This window comes from Hemitrygon akajei, chromosome 17 (assembly GCF_048418815.1).
Source record: "Hemitrygon akajei chromosome 17, sHemAka1.3, whole genome shotgun sequence".
NCBI classification, from domain to species: domain Eukaryota; kingdom Metazoa; phylum Chordata; class Chondrichthyes; order Myliobatiformes; family Dasyatidae; genus Hemitrygon; species Hemitrygon akajei.
Window position 1 is genome coordinate 6,547,360 of NC_133140.1, and position 19,934 is coordinate 6,567,293.

Consider the following 19,934-nt stretch of genomic DNA (forward strand, 5'->3'; position numbering starts at 1 on the left):
GTAGTTGAAGTCCGAGGTGTAGATGGTGAAGAGAAAGGGAGACAGGACAGTCCCCTGTGGAGCCCCAGTGCTGCTGACCACTCTGTCTGACACACAGTGTTGCAAGCACACGTACTGTGGTCTGCCAGTCAGGTAATCCATGACACCAGGGAAGCATCCACCTGCATCACTGTCAGCTTCTCACCCTGCAGAACAGGGCAGATGGTGTTGAACGCACTGGAGAAGTCAAAAAACATTACCCTCACAGTGCTCGCTGGCTTGTCCAGGCTTATCATACAATAATGAAGGACAAGGTGCTGCACATGAGGTTGCTCAAGATAAGAGCCCACGGTATACTGGAAAGGTAGTACAGGCATGGACAGAAGATCGGCTGACTGGCAGGAACCAAAGAGTGTGAATAAGGTGGGACTATTCTGATTATCTGCCAGTGACTAGTGATGTTCTGCAGGGTTTGATGTTGGGTCTGCTGCTTATATCTTAATGATCTGGAAACTGGAATTGATGGCTGATGATGCTAAGATGGTTTGCAGATGATGCAAAGATAGTTAGAGGGTCAGGAAGCAGAGAGTCTGCAGAAGGACTTGGACAGATAAAGAGAATATGCAATGATGTGGTAGTTGGAATACAATGTATGGTCATGCATTTTGGTAGAAGGAATAAAGGTACAGATTGTTTTCTAAACAGTGAGCATATTTACAAAATGGAGGTGAAACGGGACTTGGAAGTCATCATGCAAGATTCCATAATAGTTAACTTGCAGATTGAGTCAGTAGTGAGGAAGTCAAATGCAATGTTAGCATTCATTTCAAGAGGACTAGAACTTAAAGCAAAGATATCAGGCAGGTGTTTTTTATAAGATGTTGGTCAAACCACACTTGGAATATTTTGTGAGCATTTTGGGCCCCTTATCTATAAAAAATGATGTCCTGTTGTTGGAGACCATCCAGAGAAGGTTTACGAGAATAATCCTGGGTATGAAAGGGTTAATGTATGAGGAGCATTTGATGGCACTGGGCTTATACTCAGAAGAATGATGGGGATCGTATTGAAACTTGTGGACACCCTTAACACCCTTAAAAAGACAGAGAACCTGTAATGGCACTGAATCATCTTCATGTTGTGGACATTGACACTCATTCACCATCAGAGTTCAAACTGAGAACTTTGTTGCATTGGACACCTTGTCTTCAAGGCCCAGGACCTGAAATCACATTTGGCGCACAATACCCTTGGCTACAAGTCAGAGGGATCCTCATGGCCATAAGCAGAGCTGCTGAAGATGGCCCTTCATGTCCTTTCCCACTGGCATTACAGAGGCTGCAGGGTGTGAATGAGCCAACAGTCAAACACATGGCAATATCTGCCTTACCAGCAGAAGGATGTTCTCAAAGTTCAAAGTAAATTTCTAATCCGAGATTCCTGCAATCTATAGTATAGTAAATAGAACAAAATCAATGAAATGAAGACGACAAGCAGTGCAAATGCAAATATAAATAAATAACAATAAATAATGAGAACATGAAATAACAAGACAGAGTCTTAAAGTGAGATCATTGGTTGTGGGAACATCTCAATGGACTGGCAAATGAACGTAGTTATCCCCTTAGATTGTGAGGTAGTAACTGTTCTTGAACCTGGTGGTGTGAGTACCTTCTACCTGATTGCAGTAGTGAGAAAAGACCTGAACAGGATGTTGGTGATCTCTGATGATGGATGCTACTTTCCTACGACAGCATTTCATGTAGATGTGCTCAGTGGTTGGGAGGGCTTTTACCTGTGATGTTCTACTGCATTCTTCAATGCTTGACCATTTACCATTTATGTCCTATTTTGATTAGTCCTACCAAAATGTAGCACCTCACACTTATCAGCATTAAACTCCATCTGCCATCTTTCAGCCCACTCTTCTAACTGGCCTAAATCTCTCTGCAAGCTTTGAAAACCTCCTTCATTATCCACCATGCCACCTATCTTAGTATCATCTGCATACTTACTAATCCAATTTACCACCCCATCATCCAGATCATTAATGTATATGACAAACAACATTGGACCCAGTACAGATCCCTGAGGCACACCACTAGTCACCGGCCTCCAACCTGACAAACAGTTATCCACCACTACTCTCTGGCATCTCCCATCCAGCCACTGTTGAATCCATTTTACTACTTCAATATTAATACCTAACGATTGAACCTTCCTAACTAACCTTCCATGCGGAACCTTGTCAAAGTCCTTACTGAAGTCCATATAGACAACATCTACTGCTTTACCTTTGTCAACTTACCTAGTAACCCCTTCAAAAAATTCAATGATTTGTCAAACATGACCTTCCACGCACAAATCCATGTTGACTGTTCCTAATCAGACCCTGTCTATCCAGATAATTATTTATACCATCTCTAAGAATACTTTCCATTAATTTACCCGCCACTGACATCAAACTTATAGGCTGATAATTGCTAGGTTTACTCTTAGAACCCTTTTTAAACAATGGAACCACATGAGCAATATGCCAATCCTCCGGCACCATCCCCGTGGCGAATGACATTTGAAATATTTCTGTCAGAGCACCTGCTATTTCTACACTAACTTCCCTTAAGGTCCTAGGGAATATCCTGTCAGGACCCGGAGACTTATCCGCTTTTATATTCTTTAAAAACGCCAGTACTTCTTCTTCTTTAATCATCATAGTTTCCGTAACTATGTTCTAAACACATGTTCTAAAGTGTTACTAAAAATGTTCTAAACACTGAACTGAACACAGCCAGACAAAATGCAACATCAAGCCAATGAGAAGATGTGAAGGCAGGTGGCCAGAACCTCAGCAGAAAGAAAGGGTTAAATGAGGATGAAGGGGCACACACAGTAAAGAGTCAGCACAACCTTGTGGGAATAAAACTAGGGCACTGGGAAACACATTTGAACACCAAGCGTGGACATGTAAACTGCCTTCTGAGTTGTCTAAGTTTAAATCTACTACTTGTGTGTGTGTGTCTGTATTGAGGGAGAGATGGAATGAGGGTTGGGGGTGCCCACTGGCTTTTTGCACTGTAGCATCTGTTTATACCTTCTCTCCATGTGGCTTCTTGGCACCACCTTGACTGAATCAAGGCCGCTTCCATAAAGAAACAGTCAGAGATTGACGATCCAAGTGGAGCAGCTTGGTAATCTACAAATTTGCCGTCTGTCAAAACCACAGACAAGTAAGTCAGTGAGGAATGAAGGCCAGAAGTCTTGAGGGAGCTGAAATAGGCACCATACATGCAGTGCTGAAGAAGCTGAAATAATATGTGATGCAACAGGAGAAAAAAATCAGCTCCTACTGACCATGAAGAGTAAAATAAGGCACTGTGAAAGAATATTTGGCCCATCAGCTCTGTTAGTGATTCGCTGTGCTCATAAGATCATAAGACCAGAAGACATAGCAGAATTAAACCAATCGGCTCATCAAGTCTGTTCTACTATTCCATCATGGCTGATTTATTATCCCTCTCATCCCATCCTTCTGCCTTCTCCTCATAAACTTTGATATCCTTATTAATCACGAACCTATACACTTCTGCTATAAGTAAACACAATGACTTGGCCTCTATAGCCCTCAGTGGAAATGAATTCTACAGCATTCCCGCTGCTGAAGAAATTCCTCCTCAATGATGTATAGAACCTCATTCCACACAAGGAGATGATATGGCCCATTGTGTCAATGCCACTCTGAAATGACTCCCATTTTTGTGTTTTTCCTGTAGACCCCAGTAATACAAAACTATTCAAGTGCTGCTTCACATGTGGACAGGGTATCTATCTCCAACTACTTTCAGCCAGTGATGACTGAATCTTCACCACTCTTGAGTGTAGTAATTTCTCTCAACTCCCTTCTAACCTCCTATAAATGAACATAAATCTAGAGTTACCTTCCCTTTGTTCCATGGAAAACAACCTCTGCCTCAATACTCCCTCATATTATTCTCCCACTCTGAAAACACCTTCACACCACGTCTCTTGTTATCCAGTAATCTGGTGACCAAATGTGTGCACAATACTCTTGCTGTGGTCCAACAGGTGTTTAACACAGTACTAAATGGATCTCTCTACTCTTGTTTCAAAAAAAAAGCTGCTCAATAAGGAGAGTATATCTACAGCAAAAAGTTCAAACTGCTGGAGGAACTGAATGCATTTGTGGAAGGGAATAGACAGTCAGCATTTCAGGTTGACACTCTTCACCTGGGCTGCTTAGGGAGCAGATCCCAATGGAACTAGCCTTGCAACCTTCACAGGTTTCCCTAGAATCCTCCATTTCTCTATACTTTTTAATATTGTACTCCACATGTCCCCGCCCTGCTTGCCCTCTCCCAATTCCCATTTCTTCAGAGAGAATTTAATTTACCTATATTTGTTCAAAAGTTCAATGCTTAAGGTAAATTTATTATCAAATTAAGTGTATGTCACCATATAAGATCATAAGATATAGGAGCAGAAGTAGGCTATTCGACCCATTGAGTCTGCTCCGCCATTCGATCATGGGCTGATCCAATTCTTCCAGTCATCCTCACTCCTCTGCCTTCTCCTCATACCCTTTGATGCCCTGGCTAATCAAGAACCTATCTATCTCTGCCTTAAATTCACCCAAAGTCTTGGCCTCCACAGCCACTCGTGGCAACAAATTCTACTGAGTTACTACCCTCTGACTAAAGTAATTCCTTCACATCTCTGTTCTAAATGGACATCCTTCAATCCTGAAGTCATGCCCTCTTGTTCTAGACTCCCCTGCCATGGGAAATAACTTTGCCATATCTAATCTGTTCAGGCCTTTTAACATCTGGAATCTTTCTATGAGATCCCCCCTCATTTTCCTGAACTCCAGGGAATACAACCTGCCAGATGTTCCTCAGTACAGTAAACCTTTAATTCCTGGAGTCATTCTCGTGAATCTTTTCTGAACCCTCTCCAATGTCAGCATATCCTTTCTAAAATAAGGAGCCCAAAACTGCACACAATACTCCAAGTGTGGTCTCATGAGTGCCTTATAGAGCCTCAACATCACATCCCGGCTCTTATATTCTATACCTCTGGAAATGAATGCCAACATTGCCTTCACTTTCTGCACCACTGAATCAACCTGGAGGTTAACCTTTAGGGTATCCTGCACAAGGACTCCCAAGTCCCTTTGCATCTCTGCATTTAGAATTCTCTCCCTATCTAAATAATAGTCTGCCCGTTTATTTCTTCCACCAAAGTTCATGACCAGACACTTTCCAACATTGTATTTCATTTGCCACTTCTTTGCTCATTCCCCTAAACAATCTAAGTCTCTCTGCAGGCTCTCTGTTTCCTCAACACTACCTGCTCCTCCACCTATCTTCGTATCATTGGCAAATTTAGCCACAAATCCATTAATCCCATAGTCCAAATCATTGACATACATTGTAAAAAGCAGCGGTCCCAACAGCGACCCCTGTGGAACTCCACTGGTAACCAGCAGCTCTTTATTCCCATTCTCTGCTTTCTGCCAATCAGCCAATGCTCCACTCATGCTAGTAACTTCCCTGTAATACCATGGGCTCCTATCTTGCTAAGCAGCCTCGTGTGTGCCAACTTGTCAAAGGCCTTCTTAAATCCAAGTACACCACATCTACTACATCTCCTTTGTCTCCCCTGTTTATACTTTCCTCAAAAAATTGGAGTAGGTTAGTCAGGCAGGATTTTCCTTTCAGGAGACATGCTGGCTTTGGCTTATCTTGTCAGGTGCCTCCAGGTACTCTGTAATCTCACCCCTAGTAATCAATTCCAACAACTTCCCAATCACTGAAGTCAAGCTAACAGGTTTATAGTTTCCTTTCTGCTGCCTCCCACCCTTCTTAAATAGTAGAGTAACATGTGCAGTTTTCCAGTCATCCAGTACAATGCAAGAATCTATTCTTTCTTGAAAGATTATTGTTAATGCCTCCACAAGCTCTCCAGCTACTTCCTTCAGAACCCAAGGGTGCATTCCATCAGGTCCTGGAGATTTATCCACCATCAGACCATTAAGCTTCCTGAGTACCTCCTCAGTCATAATTTTCACTGCACGTACTTCACTTCCCTGACACTCTTGAATGTCCGGCATACTGTAGATGTCTTCCACTGTGATGTCTCTCATTACAATATCTCTAACATCATTTTCTATTGATTCTATATCTACCCTCAACTCTCTTTTACCCTTACACTTAAAAAGCCTTTAGTATCTTCTTTGATATTAGTCACCAGCTTCCTTTCATAATTCATCTTTTCCTTCCTAATGACTTTCTGAGTTTCCTTCTGCAAGTTTTTAAAAGCTTCCCTATCCTCTATCTTCCCACTAGCTTTGGCTTCCTTGTATGCTCTCTCTTTTGCTTTTACTTTGGCTCTGACTTCACTTGTCAGCCATGTTACTGTCCTTCCTGCTAGTGTCCCTTTCCAGCCAACTTTCACCAGTACCCCTCCATGCCATTGGAATTTCCTTTATTCCACTAAAATATCGACACATTGGAATTTAGCTTCCCCTTCTCAAATTTCAAAGTGAACTCGATCATATTCCCTAAGAGCTCCTTAACCTTAAGCTCTCTTATCACCTCCGGATCATTGCACAACACCCAATCCAGCACAGCATTTCCCCCTAGTGGGCTCAACAATAAGCTGTTCTAAAAAGCCATCCCTTAGACATTCTCTTGAGGTCCAGTACTTGCCTGGTTTTCCCAATCCACTTTCATGGTAAAATCCTCAATGATTATCATGACATTACCCTTCTGTCCTGCCTTTTCTATCTCCTGCTGTAATTTGTGATCCACATCCTGGCTGCTGTTTTGAGGCTTGAATACAACTGCCATTTGTGTCCTTTCACTCTTGTCATTTCTTAACTCAACCCATAGAGACTCTACACCTCCCGATTCTATGTCATCCCTTTCTAATGATTTATTATTATTTCTTATACACAGGGCCACCACTCCCTCTGCCTAATCACGCATCATTCCAATACACCGTATATCCTTGGACTTTCAGCTCCCAATGGCAGCCATCCTTAGCCAAGTTTCAGAGATGGCCACAACATCATACTTGCCAATCTGTCGCTGAATTTCAAGATGATCCACTTATTTCTTTTGCTGATGAGAGATATATTAATGTGAGATTCATTTTCTTGCAGGCATTCTCAGTAGAACAAAAAAATACAATAGATTCAAAACTACACACGAAGATTGACAAACAACAAATAAGCAAAAACACTTTGCAAATAAAAAAGCAAGTAAATAAATAATACTGAGAACATACAGTAAGTTGTAAAGTCCTTGAAATCTGGTCTGGGGGTTGCTGAGTCAGTTCAGAGTTGAGGTGAGTGAAGTTATCCGTGCTGGTTCAGGAACCTGATGATTCAAGAGTACTAAATGTTCCTGAACCTGGTAGTATGGGACCATAGGCTCCTGTACCTCCTTCCTGATGACAACAGCAAGAAGAGAGCATGGCCTGGATGATGGGGACCTTGATGACACCCAGAATGCTAATCATAGAATCTTACAGCACAAGAACATGCGCTTCAGCACAATCCACAAACATATTTCAAAAACAGGGTCTTTCTCCCTCATCATCAACCATACTGCTAGTTTTAGTTATTATTGGCAAATGTCTAAAACTATTATCCCAATATTTTAGTCCAAAATAATTAATGTAGACCAGAAAATGAAAGATACCCAGAATTGAGCCCTGTAGGTCCCTTCTGCATAAATACCCCCAGTTACTAAAATTCCTTTGCCTAATTCTACTGACCCAAACTTTAGGCAAATTTGTTATTTAGATCCATGGGCATTAACAATTAATAATCAAACTGTGACATGCTCAAATAATGTCTTGTTAAAATGCATATAAAGTACATAGAAAGCATATCCCTCTTCCACATCCCTTGTCGCTCCTCAAAAAAAATCTATAATGTTAGTCAGACATAAGCCTCCTTTAACAATTCCATATTCTTTGCTCTTGATTAACCTGTCTCTAAATACAGATTTTTACAACCTTCAGAATTGATCTCAACAATTTTCTCAGCTAGATTGACTTTTAATGTTCAAGAAGTTCAAAGTAAATTTCATTATCAAAGTACATATATGTCACCATAAGACCACAAGGTATAAGAGCTATTTGGCCTATTGAATTTGCTCTGCCATTTCATCATGGCTGATCCTTTTTTCCTTTCAGCCCCAATCTTCTGCCTTTTCCCCGTATCCCTTTATGCTCTGACTAATCAAGAATCTATCAACCTCTGCCTTAAATATAGCTAATGACTTGGCCTCCACAGCCACCTGTGACAACAAATTCCACATATTCACCATCTTCTGGCTAAAGTAAATCCTCCTCATCTCCATTCTATAAGGATGTCCCTCTGTTCTGAGGCTGTGTCCCTGGGTCTTAGACTCCCCCACCATAGGAAACAACCTTTCCCCAACCACTCTATTGAGACCATTCTACATTAGGTTTCAATAAGATCCCCCTCATTCTGCATCTGCAAAAACTTAATTAATCAGGTATATCAAATACATCAGCACAGTCGTATCCTCCTCATTGCTTATAGGTTTCGAAAGAATAGCAATTTCAAAACCAATCCCTACAGGAAACATGTGTTTCCTTCCAATCTAAAAAACAACAGCAATTCCTCAACACTTTGCCTTCCTAAACTATGGCCAAATACAAAGTAACTCACACAAAATGCTGGAGGAACTCAGTAGCTCAGGTAGCACCTAAGGAGAGGAATAAACAGTTGATCCTTCACTAGGACTCATAAGGCCAAATACATATAAGCAACTGAACTATGTAGCATTTTGTCAAAACTTTTTCTGCCCACTTACCCAACAATATCTGTTCATCAAATATAACCAAATCGAGCAGGATTTTTGCTTTCACAAGTCCATTTAGAGATTCCAAATTGATCTGTATTTTTTTAAAGAGCCAATCCTTTTGGCTTGAATTATCACTCTGAAAGTTTCGTCTGACTTGCCTGTGGGTTTTGGGTTGTTACTGAAAGTTGTGTTCAAAACCTCTTCAGCCTGCTCCCTCAGCAACACAATGTATTCAGGGTAGCTGAATCATTTTAAGTATCACTAAGCTTTGAAATACCAGCTTTTATCTATTCATTTTTTTGTGTTACTTCCTAATCCTTTACCTGGCATGTGCTGGGACCATGTTCATGTCAGTGGGAAGGGAGACTCAGGTAAACCAGTTTATCAGAATCCCAGCCTCATCTGAAGACAACAGTAGGAAGACAGCAGCCTTGTCCACAAGTGCATTGTTACTCTAATGTACTCTACCTTAAAAACATCTCCTTTGAGGTCCCAGATCAGCCTTAACCTTTCCTTTGACTACCCTTACGATACTTATATTTATTCATAAGAAAGTACTTGGATTCTATTCATGTAATCTGGAGTTTTTATCCTCACTTGCCCCTCCTATTAGACACTGCCCACCTGACCTGAGCTTGAGAAGAATCACCCTTCAGTCCCTCGTGGCTGCTGAATAATGCCAGGCTGCTTCACAGTAGTAAACAGTAGAACTGACTGCCCATTAACAGTCAGGAGAGTGCAAGTAGCAAAGGAGGTAGCACCCCTTCCAATTCATGGCTTCACTCCACTACCCATTGACCCAACCATTGTGTTCCAGGAGGGGTGGCCGCACAGCTTAAGGGCTGATGGGACCTCACTGTTCATTGGGTTGGGTTGCATCAGGTATAAAAAAATATGAATCCTTGGGCTGGGATTGGTTCAGGCTGGCCAAAGTTAGTTCAGGTGTTGATTTTATACCCATACCCCAACCCCTATCCCTTTGGCAATTGTGCATTTATTTCTATTAAGCTATTAGATTAAATGTCAGACATTTAAATCTCTGCTTTACAGTTTTGTTTACATCTGGTCATCAGGTACTCTTCCTTTCACCCTTACAGAACTGTAATCACACTGGTTCTCCTTTCAATACCTCTCTGTGTGTAGTCCTTTTACTCCTACATATCCTGAAAGCCATCAACCTCAATCAGTTCCATCTAGAACTCACTGAAATTAGCTCATCTCCAGTGCAATGTGTTTATGTTTGACTGTTTCTCAAAACATTACTAAGGCTAATGACAGCAACACACACAAAATGCTGGAGGAACACAGCAGGTCAGGCAATGGAGAAGAATAAGCAAACCATGTTTCAGGGCAAGACCCTTCATCAGATCTGGAAAGGAAGGAGAAAGAAGCAACAATAAGAAGTTGGAGGGAGGGGAAGGAGTACAAGCTGGCAGGTGATAAGTGAAACCAGTTAACAGGAAAGTGTGTGGGTGGGTGGGGTGGGGGATGGATGAGGTGAGAAGCTCATCAATTGCAGTTCGGATTGGCAGCAACATCTTCTACACAAGCTTCAGCAGCAATGGTGCACCACCAGTCAGTGTGCTTAGCCACCTGATCTACCCACTTTATACTTATGACTGTGAGGCTAAGTACATCTCCAAAGTGATATGTAAGTTTGCTGATGACACCACTGTTGTTGGCCAAATCAAAGGTGGTGATGAATTGACATTTAGGAGTGAAATTGAAAATCTGGTTTGGTGCCACAACAACCACCTTTGGCACCTGCTCTGCCCAAGATCACAAGAAATGGCAAAGTTATGAATACAGCCTAGTCTATTACAAAAACCTTGTTAGCCTCCATTGACTCCATCTACACATCCTGCTACCTCGGAACAGCAGCTAATGTAATCAAAGACCTTTCACACTCTGGTCTTTATCTCAGAAGAACCAAAAGCTTGAAAGTACATACAACCAGGATCAAGGACAGCTTCTGTTATAAGACTCTTGAACGCACCGCTTGTATGTTAAGATGAGCTCTTGATCTCTCAGTCTTCCTTGTCATTGCCCTTGTATCTTATTGTCTATCTGCAATGTATGCTTTCTGTAGCTGTAACAATGAATCCTGCATCCGCTAGCATTTTACCTCTATGCCACTTCAATGTACTTATGTTTGGGATGATCTGTCTGGAAGGCATGGATAACAATTTTTTCCACTGTATCTTGGTACACGTGACTATAGCAAATGAAATTATTAAAGACTACTAATGTCCCAAAAATTACAATAATTTTGTTTCTTAGTTCCAACCACATACATTATTGCTTCAAGCCATTGAACATTAATCAATACTGTTTAATATTACATGACCACTGGACTGCTTGTTGGAGATAGGACAGGGAAAAGTCTGGCTGAGTGGTGCAGAATGAAATGAAATGTAAGGAACCAGGGATTCCCAGGGAGAATAAAGGGGCACAAAACATTTGTCAATCGTAATACTGAGTGCAAGCGGATGTAAACCTGGAAACTGTGAAGGTCTGAGCTTCAAAATGGGGAGACCTATTCAGGTGGCAATGGGGATCCATTTTAGAATGAGCAGAACGCTGATGCATGTGTACATGGGAAGGTATAGAATGTACTTTCAGTCTTTGTACAATAGAATGCCCCCCCCCCATCCTGGAGACATTAGTAGTAGTATACTGTAATATACAATGGAGTTGGGAGCAAAAAGGACTTAATAAATGATTAGGTGGCAGATAAAGTGAGTAACTGAGTTCAAGTATGGTAGAAACATAAAAGGAAATAGTTGTACCAATTGCAGAAAGTACAGAGATACCATAAAAGGCAATATGCTGTTGACACATGTTGACATATAGTTCATGATTCATTTATATCATAAAGATTGTTGATGCATATATTATTGTCCTCCTACAATGAAACTGTTGTCCCTTAAGACTATTAGGAATAATTGGTGTTAGCCAGGATGGGTAACTTAACTCATCTCAATAATGAACTAATTCCGCAACTTTTGGACAAAATTTCAAGGACTCTGTGTTATTTAGTTCATAGTTTAATTGATTGATTGATTCATTCATTTATATTACTTTGCACAGTTTGTTTTCTTTTGCACATTGTTTTTTTCTCATACTTTGTGTATAGTTTTTCATTGATTTTATTGTATTTCTTTGCTTTACTGTGAATGTCTGTGAGAAAATCAGGCTAGTATCTGATGACACATAGGTATTTTGATAATAAATTTACTTTGAACTTTGAACTAAACATTAGCTAAGCTGAAGTCTTTATACTTTTGTTTGGAACAGGTTTAAGAAGAATTTCTTTTCACCTACAAATTTGTGAATGGGGAACAAAACCTTAGTGAGAGCATTTATGCCTTCAGAAAACAAAATTCTAGCTTAAGAATAGGCAATAGTCAACAGAAGACAAATATCTTTGTTTTTTGGTAGAAAGTAACTGTACAGATGTGTATGCAGAGTCACAGACTCGTACAGCATGGAAACCAGCTCTTCTGTCTATCTTTTCCATGTCTACCATGTTGTTCAGCAAGTTTGCCCATCAGAAATGAGACAAGGAACAGACAATAAGAGTTTATTCTGGATGGGGATTATTGTTAACGGTTAATCTTGTCACGCCATCTCTGCACTCTACATGGCATCAGACATTTCTCTGGCCACTAAATTAACCATCTGCCCTGATAAATACATGAAACCTTCCAACTCCAAGCACTACGTGGTTCTGCACTCCAGCATGATCTGGAACAAGGTTTCTTACATTCATTGTTCTTTGTTTGCTTGATTGTTATGCCTGTTATTACACAGTCACAGTTTCATTACAACGATTGATACAGCTGGACTTATCCATCCTTTCAGACAGCTGCTGGCACAGATGATTTTCAGTTTTCCTAACATCACAGTTCAAACATCTATTTTTAACTTTCATACGAAGGAATCTTTATCTCTTTGCTTCCATTACTTTTCCCCTATTTTTGTTGCTCTGAAACCTTGAGATAAATAAGGAAGTTTTTGTCTGCAGCACAATGCTGTTGCCCTAGGGTGACCTCTTCTACTGCACATCAACATCTGCCTTTTCTGATTAGCAGTTGTGTTTATATTTATAGAAATACTTCCTTGGTTCAGTTTTCAACTCAGACTCCTCATTTTTTAAGCACCGCAGAAAACAAGGGCATATTGAATAGTGGGGTCAGAGAGTAGGGATCCACAAAATGGTTACCCCTGCCTTTTCCAAGCATCCACTTTAAGAGGAGAAACATCAATGGTTTAAGGTGTATTTTGTCTGCTCTAGCAGGTTATTAATATGTGCATGTGCTGGAGTTAGAGCAACAGCTTAAAGAAGGAATAAATATTACTCAATTCCAAAAGATAATTCTTTCATGACTTAGAAAGAGCCAAAATCAAGAAGGACTAAAACCAAGAAGACCCAGCAAAGAATCAAGGAGGTGGAAGGAAGAAGTCCTAATGGAGAGTTGGAGAGGGATTTAAAAAAAAATCAGTCATGATGGAATGGTAGAGCAGTCTTCATGGGCCAAATGGCCTAATTCTGCTCCTACATCTAATGGTTTTTATGGACATCTCCCCAAGTACCTCCCAATGCCTGAAGAGCACTACACCTGGAGACTAGGGTTATTGGTAAAGATGAGCTGTCACCTTCAACAGTCTGGCCTATTGGATAACAAATGTTATATTTCAATATGTGATGTACACCTGGTGGTCAGTGCCAGAGTCCCAACCTGCCCAATACTTACAGAGAGGAAGTGTTGAGCTTCATGCTCCACTCAAAGAGCTGTGTAAGATTAGTTCAAGAGTTTTCAAGAGTATGTGATAGTTCGCACTGGCTTTCTACTGGATTATTCAATGCACCAAGGTATTCCAAATGAATCTTCTTCTAAATGTTAAAATCCTCCTCTAAATTCTCATTGGAAAATCTGGTGTGTGATGTCACCTCTGGCGAGATGGTGCAAGATATAATATTTCACACTAGATGTTGCTGCAGGCAATGTTTTCTCCATACCTCCACACATGCAAGTCACACTATTCAGCTACCCTCAATGCATTAGCTTCTGGAAGGTGAGCCTTCTTCCTCATCCTCACTGAGTTCAGCAATTCACATAGAGGCACCAGTGCTGCTGGGAAGTACTTTGAAACTGACAGGAGAAAGGCATGAGGATGCAATCACAACATGGACAGACACAAAGGATGAAAGCAGGTGTGATCTGAGAGGGTTGATTTGATTGCCAGTTCCAGCTGTGACTGGCAAATCATGATAGTTCAGACCCCATCTCTTCCAAATGAGTGCATTAATAAAAATGCAAGGGTTCAGTCTCCATGCATGGGCTGCATTCAGCCTTCACCTGAATGAGAAAGGGACAACTGCTGGTTGGTATGTTTTGATGCATGTGAAAGAAATGACTTCAGGCATGCAAGCATTGGGCCCAATCCACGTTGGTGAATGTAACATTGCTTATGATGTCAGATGGGACCTGTGGATATCTGCAACAACTCTAACTAGCCAATGGATGTTATTACATTTCTTCTGATCCAGATTGGACATTGCTTCTCATGTTTCTTCTTCCTAAGGGTTCATGCAGAGAGCTCTGTGATCACCAAACTCACAGCCAGGCATGCAAAGTTTCTGAAAATCCATCAACTCTAAGTTCAGAGACAACACAGCCTCCCCGGACCTCTTTTCCTTTAACTTTCAGGTGTTCAAGTGCAAGCAAGAAAGTCTGGTCCAGCCACTGACTCAGGAAGAGCTGACATACTCGATCCATTCCCTTGAGAAGAATTCATTCATTCATTCCGTGCTGTGTTCATGATTGTTCTTGGCAAATTTTTCTACAGAAATGGTTTGCCATTGCCTTCGTCTGGGCAGTGAGAATAAAACTGCCAAAAGCAATATTTTACTGGCCGTGTTGTACAAGGCTCTTTAGAAGCCTTGCACACATTTCTACACTTAGTATACACTTCTAGCTGAAAAGATGTTAGAATCCTTGAAGAAGAACATCATCACCCTCACTACAAATAGAAGGGGAAGAGGGAGGAGGTCAGCAATTAGTGACCTGCTGTTATATGTGGATAATAATTATTTCCAAGCCATTCCAAGTTATATCTGCTCCAGGGTGCATGATCTACAAAGATCAAACTTGCGCTGTACCCAACAGGAAAATCTCTGAACACTTTAAACTGCTTAGGGAGACCATCACCTATTGTATGTGAGGGTTGGGGATTAAAAATTTCCCTTAAAAGTTTGGACCAGGAGAAGTCCTTTGACAAAATATTGCACAGGTGCATAATGGACATGCTGTCCAAAATGTTTGGCAAGCAAATTCATAATTGGCTAAAACTGCTCTACTTAGAATCAGTAGCACAGTCCAAATTAATAAGTGGAGTACATCCATCCTGGTTCAGAATCAGAATCAGGTTTATTGCCACTGACAAAAGTCATGAAATTTGTTGGTTTTCTGCACCAGTACAATGCAATACATTAAAAATTAAGAAATATTTGAATAAATAAGTAGAGCAAAAAGCAAGCAAAATAATCAGATAGTGTTCATGAGTTCAAAAATCTGATGGCGGAGGGGAAAAAGCTGTTCCTAAAACATTTAATGCATGTCTTCAGGCTCCTGTACCTTCTCTCTACTGGTAGCAATGAGAAAAGAATTTGTCCTGGGTGGTGGGGTTTGCGTCTGGCTGCAACAAGCCATGCACAGAGCCTAAGTATACCAACACCAAGTGTGGTTTCACTGCTACAAGTTACTCCATTCATTTGGATTGTATTATACACCTGTCCACTGTGGAACAGTGCCTGCAGAAAAACACCTTTGACTGCAGATCAAGCAGGCATGGAATGTCCAGGAGGCCCTGTGGGAGAAGGAGATTGTGGATCCTGTTGCATGATTGATTCTCTAATTGTCAAAATCACTTGACAGACTGCATCACCAAGCATGAAGACCTCACTTGGCTGGTGGTGTGAAGGGTCTGCCTTATCAGATCCTTCACGAACTCCTGGGCCCTGCTCTAGGGTGGCTATGATGTCAATAAAATGGTGATCCATGTCCTTTTGAGCAATGTGTTTGCCAAGAGGTCAGGGAAGTGAGATGCAATGGTCTTTGTTGAGGTTTGACCCAATTAACTGCATAACACAGGACTTTGTGCTTCATGGACTATTCTCTGGAACATACAATGAGACAGATCTTCCAGTGCAAGGAGCTGGCTACAGCCAACTGTCATGTTCCAATATGTAGGACTTTGTGCTGAGGTTGACACTAGAACTCAGCAAAGATAAAAGATAGGGTTATCAAACCTCTTCTTTTTCTGGTTCGGTCCCTGTACAATAACCTCTCAAATGTATCACTGATGCAATTTTCAAGACTAAAGGAATGGTATCATCTAGATAAAATGCAAATATTATAGGCTAATTACTATATGGTATGGTATTGATGTGGATAGAGAATTGGTTGGCAAACAGGAAGCAAAGAGTGGGAATAAACGGGACCTTTTCAGATTGGCAGGCGGTGACTAGTGGGGTACTGCAAGGCTCAGTGCTGGGACCCCAGTTGTTTACAATATATATTAATGATTTAGACGAGGGAATTAAATGCAGCATCTCCAAGTTTGTGGATGACACGAAGCTGGGCGGCAGTGTTAGCTGTGAGGAGGATGCTAAGAGGATGCAGGGTGACTTGGATGGGTTAGGTGAGTGGGCAAATTCATGGCAGATGCAATTTAATGTGGATAAATGTGAGGTTATCCACTTTGGTTGCAAGAACAGGAAAACAGATTATTATCTGAATGGTGGCCGATTAGGAAAAGGGGAGGTGCAACAAGACCTGGGTGTCATTGTACACCAGTCATTGAAGGTGGGCATGCAGGTACAGCAGCAGGCAGTGAAAAAGGCAAATGGTATGTTGGCATTCATAGCAAAAGGATTTGAGTACAGGAGCAGGGAGGTTCTACTGCAGTTGTACAAGACCTTGGTGAGACCACAGCTGGAGTATTGTGTGCAGTTTTGGTCCCTTAATCTGAGGAAAGATATTCTTGCCATAGAGGGAGTACAAAGAAGGTTCACCAGGATTGATTCCTGGGATGGCAGGACTTTCATATGAAGGAAGACTGGATCGACTGGGCTTATACTTGCTGGAATTTAGAAGATTGAGGGGGGATCTTATTGAAACATATAAAATTCTAAAGGGATTGGACAGACTAGATGCAGGAAGATTGTTTTCAATGTTGGGGGAGTCCAGAATGAGGGGTCACAGTCCTTTTAGGACCGAGATGAGGAAAAACTTCTTCACCCAGAGAGTGGTGAATCTGTGGAATTCTCTGCCACAGGAAACAGTTGAGGCCAGTTCATTGGCTATATTTAAGAGGGAGTTAGATATGGCCCTTGTGGCTAAAGGGATCGGGGGGTATGGAGAGAAAGCAGGTACAGGGTTCTCAGTTGGATGATCAGCCATGATCATACTGAATGGCGGTGCAGGCTCGAAGGGCCAAATGGCCTATTCCTGCACCTATTTTCTATGTTTCTATATTGGTACAGTGAAAGAAGGCAATATAATGCTCTGTACTGTACAACAATGATGTATGAATGAAATATGCTGCCTTTCCTAATTACCTTTGAAATGGTGTTGAGCTTCATTTGGTGTCGAAAAAATCTCATTTTTTCAGTATTATTTTTATTTGCACAGTTTGTCTTATTTTGCTCATTGGTTATCAGTTTTATCTGTTTATGCATAGTTTTTCATAAAATTGTTTTGGATTTCTTTTTCTCTGTGAATCCTTGCAAGAAAATGAATCTCAGGGTAGTATATGGTAACATATACGTTATTTGATAATAAATTTACTTCAAACCTTTAACTTTTGAACATGCTCCCAATAACATTTCTCTTTGACCAGTCAGCAAATCTTTTATTCTATTTAATGTTGCTTGACAATTAAAGAAGATCTAATAACATTCTTACCTGCATCGCAGCCAATAGGCAACTTTTGAAACATGGCCATGATTAAAATAAAGGTGGCAGGACAGGCAAAGTGCATGCAAAAGGACCTATGACTTTTTCTGAGAGAATGCAGTCTGTTTTGTTGTTGTTTGAAAGGTAAGTATTGGGAGCTAAGAGCAACAGAAGAACTCTCCAGTACTTTTTTGTCATTGGTAGAAAAGATATATGTTAACAGAATTAATCCACTCTTGAAAAGGTAGCGTTAATCAAAGTCAGTCAGAGTGCCTTTATTAGTGGGAGATCCTGCCTGATGAATGTGAGGGAAGGTTTTGAAGAGGTAACGAAATGCACTGATGACGGGAGTACATTTGGTAGAGTCATGTACATTTGGTACATTTGGTAGATTTCAGTAATTTCTTTGATGATATCCCACATGGGAGACTGACTGATCCAAGTGGTCAGAGCATGTGGGCTAGCAGAGAATTTTCATGCAAAACCATCCGTTTTTCTTGCTGAGATAGAATTCATAAACTGGATGCAAAATTGGCTTAGTAAAAGGAGGAAAAGGATGAAGGGCAAGGATTACTCTGTGATTGAAAGCCTGTGACTAGTGGTGTACCATAGGGTTTGGTGCTGGGATCCCTACCATTTCTTATATATGTATATTCATGATTTGGATGTGAATGAAAGAGTTATGATTAGCAAGTTTGCAAATGACATGAAAATTAACAGTGCTAATAGTGGGAAGAGTAATCATAGACTGAAGATTAATACTGGTCTGATCAGAGGATGAGAATAGGGCACCAAAAGGAATTTAGTTGTGGTAAGTGTGAGATGATGCACTTTGGAAGCATTGAAAAGAGTAGACATACAGATTAAGTATTATGACCTTAGAAGGGATTAGTGTACAAAAAAAAATTGGTATATGTCTCATAATCCCTGCCACAGGTGGATAAGGTAGTGAAGAAGGCTCTTCAGAATACTTGCCTTTGTTAGCCAGGACATAAAATACAAGAACAGGGAGGTTATGGGAGAATTATATAAAACTCAGTTGAGCTACAGCTAGACTACTCTGTGCAGTTCTGCTTAGCACACTTTAGTAATGCGATCATTCAATTCAGGTATGATGTTCTCGGGATGTTAGGCTGGATACCTTTGATGGAGAATTCTGTGCATGACTTTGTTTAATGTGGGGAGGCTGATGGTATCAACCATACAGTCTTGACAGATCAGGGTCAGGGACCAGTGGCATTGAATGCAAAATGACTGGGGACCTTTCACTGCTGCAGGTTCCTTCGCATTCACTGCCATTGTCATGTGTCCTCATCTTCTGCCAGTTCCACAAATTAAGTCTTGGTTGAATTGCTCTTTGTCTGGAACTTCGCCCTTGACATTACTGGCATAGGTGAGCCTAAGCACCAGATGGCTAGACTCCAGAAGGCATTGCTCTGGGGATCTCAACAACTCTGAAGCCCCTCCACCACTATAGTAAGGATGTGATTGCACTGTAGAGAGCTCAGAGGAGATTCATCAGTCTGTTGCCTGGGATGGAGTGCTTCTTTTACCAAGAAAGACTAGATTCACTAGGGTTGTTTCTCTTGGAGTGGAGGAGGCTGAGGGGGAATCCTGGGGAAATGTTAGTCAGAATGTCTTACTCTTTGAGCTCCTACATTTGGAAGATGAAAAAAAAACAATAGGTTTCCACCCTCCATCTGCTGTGTAACTTGGCAAGGGACTGGTGATATGCATTTTAGGCTCTCAAGGGAAGTGAAGGATTTGAACACGGGCTTCTCCATTTCACTAAACACTGGAAAAACGCATACTAATCACGTTTTTGTAATAAGCTCTGACAAATACTAAAACGTCAAATTTTGCAAGTTCTAAATGCAAAGACATATATAACATTCTGGGTATTGGATTAAAATTGCAAATGCTTTGATCTTGTTCTTCTGAAGGCACTTTCTTGATAGTTTCAGACACACTAAACAGTCAACCGCTGTGCTTCGTTTGTTCTTCAAATTTAAAATAAAACAATTATATTTGGTAATCTAGAGTATAATAGACTGCAAAAATCGATGAACAGGCAACATAGTGCCTTTTGGGCTGCTGTTTGCTTCACAGGGCTTCATAAATTCATTATTTCGGC

At 40.9% G+C, this 19,934-nt stretch overlaps 1 protein-coding gene across 3 annotated transcripts in view; it reads right to left on the reverse strand.

Annotated features, from left to right (window-relative positions):
- LOC140740455 (microtubule-associated tyrosine carboxypeptidase 1-like) overlaps positions 1–19,934 on the reverse strand; it is a 104,351-nt gene that overhangs the window by 74,356 nt on the left and 10,061 nt on the right. The gene's annotated exons all lie outside the window — the stretch shown is intronic.